At 40.5% G+C, this 6,238-nt stretch overlaps 1 pseudogene across 1 annotated transcript; it reads right to left on the reverse strand.

Moving 5' to 3' along the window:
- Positions 1 to 877: 877 nt before the first annotated feature.
- On the reverse strand, positions 878 to 4,623 carry LOC103600079 (annotated as a pseudogene). The gene is made up of 2 exons (XR_551357.1): positions 4,411 to 4,623; positions 878 to 1,920 (listed from the first exon to the last, which is right to left on the reverse strand). The product of XR_551357.1 is annotated as a heterogeneous nuclear ribonucleoprotein A1 pseudogene (transcript).
- Between the last annotated feature and the right edge of the window lie 1,615 nt (positions 4,624 to 6,238).

Raw genomic sequence — 6,238 nt, forward strand, 5'->3', positions numbered from 1 at the left:
ACAACACCAGAAAGATGAAAAAAATCTAATCTCTTCACTTTTGCTCAAAAAGCTATTAGAGAATGTATTTCATCAAAATGAAAAGCAAACCAAGATAGAGAAGAAGCCTAGAAAGAAATGGGATTTAGCACAAACAAGAGAAAATAAGGAGCAGTCCCAGATCAATATCTCTGCAGCAGACCAAGAGAACAAGTATTTTAGATTGAAGGTCAGCTCTAGAAGGAATGTCATGGACAGGGAAGTGGGAAGAGGAGGAAGAATAGAACTGATAGATTATTTGGTTCATTTGACCATCTAGCAAATAGTACCGAAAGTTGGTTAAGAGCTTTAACTATAACTTTGGAAATAGTCAGCAATAGATATCAGAAAATGAAACAAAACTAAGCAAATGAAAAAACAAAACAAAACAAACACTGCAGTTATCATCTCCAGGGGAAAAAATAAAATTTATGAAATAAAATAAATTTATAGTCATAAATATACAACCTGTCTTAGTAGATGAATTTACAGTGTTTGAACATTGAGTGTTGACTTAATCAAAATTATAACGAGTACAATTGGATAGGAGAGCAAGAAGAAGAAGTTTAAGGGAATTAACATAACAGGTCACAGCTAAAACTGATGTATCAGGAAATAGCAGTGGGCTGGATTGTCTCTTATCAACCTGGTAGGCATCGGGCCCACCTTCTTCTAAGGTCTTCTCTAGAAAGGAAAAACTGGGAAGTCTATGTTCCAGACACCTCCTTTTTTGTAGGCTTCCAATGAATGGTGCTTATATGGGATTTGAAAAGTACAGCAGGTCAGGACGTTATTATCAGGTAGCAATTGAGGATAGGCACTTGACAGATGTGAGACTTCAGGAAGACTCCAGATAAGCTTTTTTTTTTTTTTTTTTTTAAAAAAAAGACACATTTATTCAGCATCATGATCAGACTATTACATTTAGCAATCAGCAGCATGGGTGCAAAAAAAAAAAAAAAAGTCTACATTAAAAACCTTTGTTGGAATGCTTTACACTTTCCACAGAACAGAAACTAAAATAACCTGTTATACAATTAGTCACAAATACAGTCCTCAGTTTTTTTGCCCATACACCCGAGTATTGTCTAAAACATGTCTTCTTTGTAGCAGCTAGGCTCTGCCACCACTGTGCTTGGCTGAGTTCACAAATCTGTTGTAACCTGTAGCTTCCCTGTCACTTCTCTGGCTCTCCTCTCCTGCTAAGCTTTGTTTCCTGGAAGTTAGTTAGAACCTCCTGCCACTGCCATAGCTACTGCTGCTGCTGGAACCACCACAGCCACCTTGGTTTCGTGATTCATCAAAGTATTGGCCTCCACCACCATAAGGGCCAGAGCTTCTGCCTCCAAAATTTCCTCCCTTCATGGGTCCAAAATTTGAAGACTGATTGTTGTAACTGCCAAAATCATTGTAGCTTCCACCACCTCCAAAATTGCTCCCACTACCACCGCCAAAGCTGCCTCCGCCTCCTCTGTTGTTATAGCTGTCATAGCTGCCACTCCCATCATAGCCACTGCCCTGGTTTCCATAACCCTGTCCACCACTTCCATAGCCTCTGCTTCCTCCAGAGTAACCAGGGCCGCCTCCTCCATAACCACCATCATTACCAAATCCATTATAGCCATCCCCACTGCCACCATATCCACCACCACCACGGCTGCCACCAAAGCCACCACGACCACTGAAGTTTCCTCCACGACCGAAGTTGTCATTCCCACCAAAACCACCTCTACGACCACCACCAAAGTTTCCAGAACCACTTCGACCTCTTTGGCTGGATGAAGCACTAGCCATTTCTTGCTTTGACAGGGCTTTCCTTAATTCACAGTTGTGGCCATTCACAGTATGGTATTTCTGAATGACAATCTTATCCACAGAGTCATAGGAGTGAAGCAATGAGATCTAGATGTTATCTTATACATACTGGTTTGCATTATAGTTAAGTAACTCAGAACAAGGAATTTGGGTACTATGCTCCTTGGGAAGGATGTTTTTACTTTAATCCTTTGGAATGTATATAAAGCTTTCTAGGGGAAGAAAAGACCACTGTGTCCAGCTTTTCAACCCCAAAGTGGCTTCATTGTCTTATGTCTTAGAACTCTGTTCCCCCACCCCCAACCACTGAGAATAATTTCTCTGGAATTCTCTCACTATCTAAATTAGATATAAATTATCTTCTCAAAATTGCCCATGTACAAAGTTTCTGTAGAATTTATTCAGATAGTTTAACTGTGCAAATCATAAATATATTTTCTTTACAACCCCACAGGGGATTATTGTGTTTTAGTAGAATTGTAAGCCATTTGGATGTTTAAACTATGTGCATGTATTATTATAATTAAACGATTATTAAACTATGTATATGTATTATTATTTACTATTTTTAAAGAGTAGATTTTTTTGGACCTGGGTGAAACTTTCTTGGTGTTTAAATAGTTATAGCTATAGCAAGAGCAGAACTGCAGTGGCAAAAAGATCATTACCTGCTATTACATAATATTTGCATACAGAAGTAAGATGTCTTTCAGTTTCATATATTTTGATATTAAATTATCAAAGCGCCAAAGTCAGCCTATAAGGCCTATACCTAAACATTAACCTTCAAAAGACTATTGGTTGTATAATTTGCTTTAATTTTTATAGCAATGTTTTACATTCTTAGAAAAAAAATTTTTATTAAGTGCACTAGTAATATTTTTCCCCAGGACCTTAAGTATTAGCACGGTTATTTTATACTGAAGCTAATAGGCAGATTCTGCTTCTGCTTCTAGAAGATTTTTTTTAAAAAGGCGCAACAAATTAAAAATGAAGTATCAGCAGCATCAAATGGGAGAAAATAGGCCCTTGGAACTTGTGAGGCTATTTGCATATAGCTTATGTTGTAAGCCCCAGGAATATATTTGAAGGTTTTTTTTTTTTTTGCCTTCTTCAATGATAGTATATTTTATTCCCATGGAAAGCAAAAGTAATTGCTTTGAGCATAACAAAAGTAATTATGTGAGAAGTTCAACATGACTTTATTGTCCCTCCGTTGTAGTCTCTGCATTTCTTTTTGCATATCTAAATGTGAAAAAGCAGACACATTCCCGTCCTTGAAAAATGAGATTCTGGTCAGGACAGCATGACATATTCAGGTAAAATATGTGCCTTCTTTGTTTGCGATTCTCTTGAAATACTTTAGAGAGAGTGTTTTATAGCCACCTGATAATCTGTGTATTTTTAGAAGGATGGGCTGAAGTATCATTAATTACATTTAAATATCCCAAACAATCAGTTTTTCCAGGAATACTGATAAATTCAGACTCTGTCTGGTTTTCAAAGTTTGCATCCCTGCTTTACTCACAGCTCTGCTATTTGCCTTCTATTTGTAGCTTCATTTACATTTCAAGTACTAAAATGAATCCTAGGTAATTAAGAGAAACTGAATTAGATTGAACACAGTACTCCAAAATTCAGTACTACGCCAGTCATCTCACATGCCTGTGTGACTTGATAGGTTCCTATTGATGGGGCCTCCCTTTCCCCACCTCATGGGTAGCTCCTATACTATAAGACCCAGTTCATAGCACTCTCTCCAGGAGCCTCTGTCCACCCTCAGATGAGTTTAGTTGAATCTCTTATCATCTCCTCCACTGTGCCCTCCTTTCTTTCATGTTGACCACATTACATTACAGCAGTTTACATGTCTGAAAAGTAGATGGTGCAGTATGTGAAGGGAAGGAGTGTAGTATCGTTCTTCATGTCTCCTTCCCACACCTAAGAAAGTGCAGGCACCAGTAAGGACTTGAAGGATTTCTGCTAAGTGAATGAAGGAAAAATTGGTCAAATTCCTTGCAGATTCCATAAAGGAGGATGGGAGAACAGTGGCTTTGAGTGCCATCTTAACCTTGGGAAGTCCTAGTCAATTTAATCATTTTGGATCATCTACAAAGGCATAACAAGATTTGGGAGTTGATTAGAGACCATCTCACTATGTTGACTCTACTTTAGTGCTCTTTTAGCTCAGCAACATTTAAAAAGTATATTTCCAGACATTGGATTTCAGTATCCGTATAGCAGTTTACCTCTTTGCTTTCTCTTTATAGTAGGAATCTATACAATTGATGCAACACTGATTAAAGTGAGGTTTAAAGAAATAGACAAAATAAAAAATGTACCTTAGAAAATTTGCTGGATCAAAAAAAAATCAAAGAAGGTAGCTTTTTCTCTTTGGTAATTCAAACACTTTAAGAGGAGGATTGGGGGAAGATAGTGAACTAGAGAAACCTAGGGTGCATTTCTTCCACAGAAGAAGACCAAAACAGAAGCCCTGCTACCAATGCTGCACTTGTTGGTGACATTGTCAAGACCCAGGACCATTGCCTGCCTTCCCAACTGTGAGTTTTGCCCAACCTCAAGTTGCTGCCATCTGTAGTGTGGCTCTAGCTGTTGCTGCTGCTGGTAGCCATCTACACTGGTGCTGCAGTGCCAACCAGACCAGCTGCACACAGGATCCACACTGCACATAGCCCACACTGCTGCATCAGTCAGTCCAATTATGCACAGGACCACTGCCACAGCTGTGCTCAGATCCCCTGCTGCACCTGCTTGCAGTGTGGTGACCATAGCCAGCAGCCATCCATGCCTTGCACCAAACAAACCAGCCATGCACAGGAGCCCCCATGCAAGCCACCTCACCAGCCAGCCATGGTATGTGTGGAACTCCCCACCACACTGCGTGCAGTGAGGCTGCTGATGCCATAGCCATCTCACCAGCCAGATCAGCTGGGCGCAGTACTTCCACCTATGCCACCATATCAACCAGACTGGTGGCAGGTGGGACCACAAGCTGACCTTGAAGCAGTAGCCAGCCCAACTGAGTTTAGGACTCCATCTGCTACTGCCTGCATCACTGCTCCTATAGCTCCCACTGCCAGCAGCCAAGCACATCACTACTACTGCTGCTGCACCAGTCAGACTGGCTGTGGACAGGACCCACTACTGCCACACCTCACTGACACAAGAAAAGTCACAAATGGAGCCACCAAAAAGAGATAAGCCAGTGCAGACCCACACCACAATGACCCCATTCACAGGGGGAATTACACCCTATGTGCAGTGAGTGTGACTACTTTCACCCAGGGAGAGACACATGCAGAGAACCTGGAGAGTACAGAAACTCAGGATAGCTAAAGTGTGCAGAAGAAAATTCCCAGCCATCACCAACCAATTCCCCAGCCAAGAGAAGCAAGGGACCAGGAGGAACCTTGGCCTATAGGAACAAGGAAAGAGAAACCTTGCCAAGGGTCACCCATTCAAGCTGAGAAGATCCAGTATACCCCAGTGTACCCATCATGGTCACAGGACACTAGCCAGGAGCCAACAAGTCTGTCTAGGTTTACTCACCACAGCCGAAAAGTGACAAGGAACCTAGGCACTTCATCCAAGACCTTGAGAGCTAGCCCACATCCTCAATGTCCCAACTAACCTGAGCAAGAAATCACTAAGCACCCCAGTGCCTATACTATGGAGGCCCTCACACACAACTTCAACACTGAATGCAGCAGAAGTACCCACACAGACACTACACTACTGAGTCTACCCGGAACCAATACTAAAACACCCTACTCAACAGTCAGTATTTAACAAACACATCTACAGGAGGATATCTCTCTCCTCAAAATCTACTCCATGGAAATAAAAGAAGCAGCTGCTCAACCAACGAGTAAAAATCAGCATAGTGACATTAGAAGTATGAAAAAACAAGGAAATATGACACTACCAAAGGAATATAATAATTCTCAAGTACCAGACCCCATAGAGCAGAAAACTGTTGAATTTCTGAAATGGAATTTTGAGTAATAATCTTAAACAAATTCAGTGAGATACAAGAAGACTCAGTTAGACAATACAGCGAAATGAGAGAAAAATCCAGAACTTGAAGGAGGAAATTTACAAAGAGACAAATTCCATAAAAGAGAATGTAGCATAACTCCTGGAACTGAAAGACTCATTCAATGAAATAAAAACTACAATTGAGAGTGTACAATTGAGAGTGTAAGCAGCAGGCTAGAAATAGTGGAAGAAAGAACTTCTGATCTTGAAGACAGTCTTTTTGAAATAAACCAAGCAAACAAACAAACAAAAAGAATTTAAGAAATGAAGAAAATCTAAGAGAGCTCGCAGACCACCTTAAGTGAACAAATGTTCAAATCATGGATGTTCCAGAGCGGGAGGAGAA

The sequence above is a fragment of the Galeopterus variegatus genome, unplaced genomic scaffold (assembly GCF_000696425.1).
Source record: "Galeopterus variegatus unplaced genomic scaffold, G_variegatus-3.0.2 Scaffold3219, whole genome shotgun sequence".
Classification (NCBI taxonomy): Eukaryota; Metazoa; Chordata; class Mammalia; order Dermoptera; family Cynocephalidae; genus Galeopterus; species Galeopterus variegatus.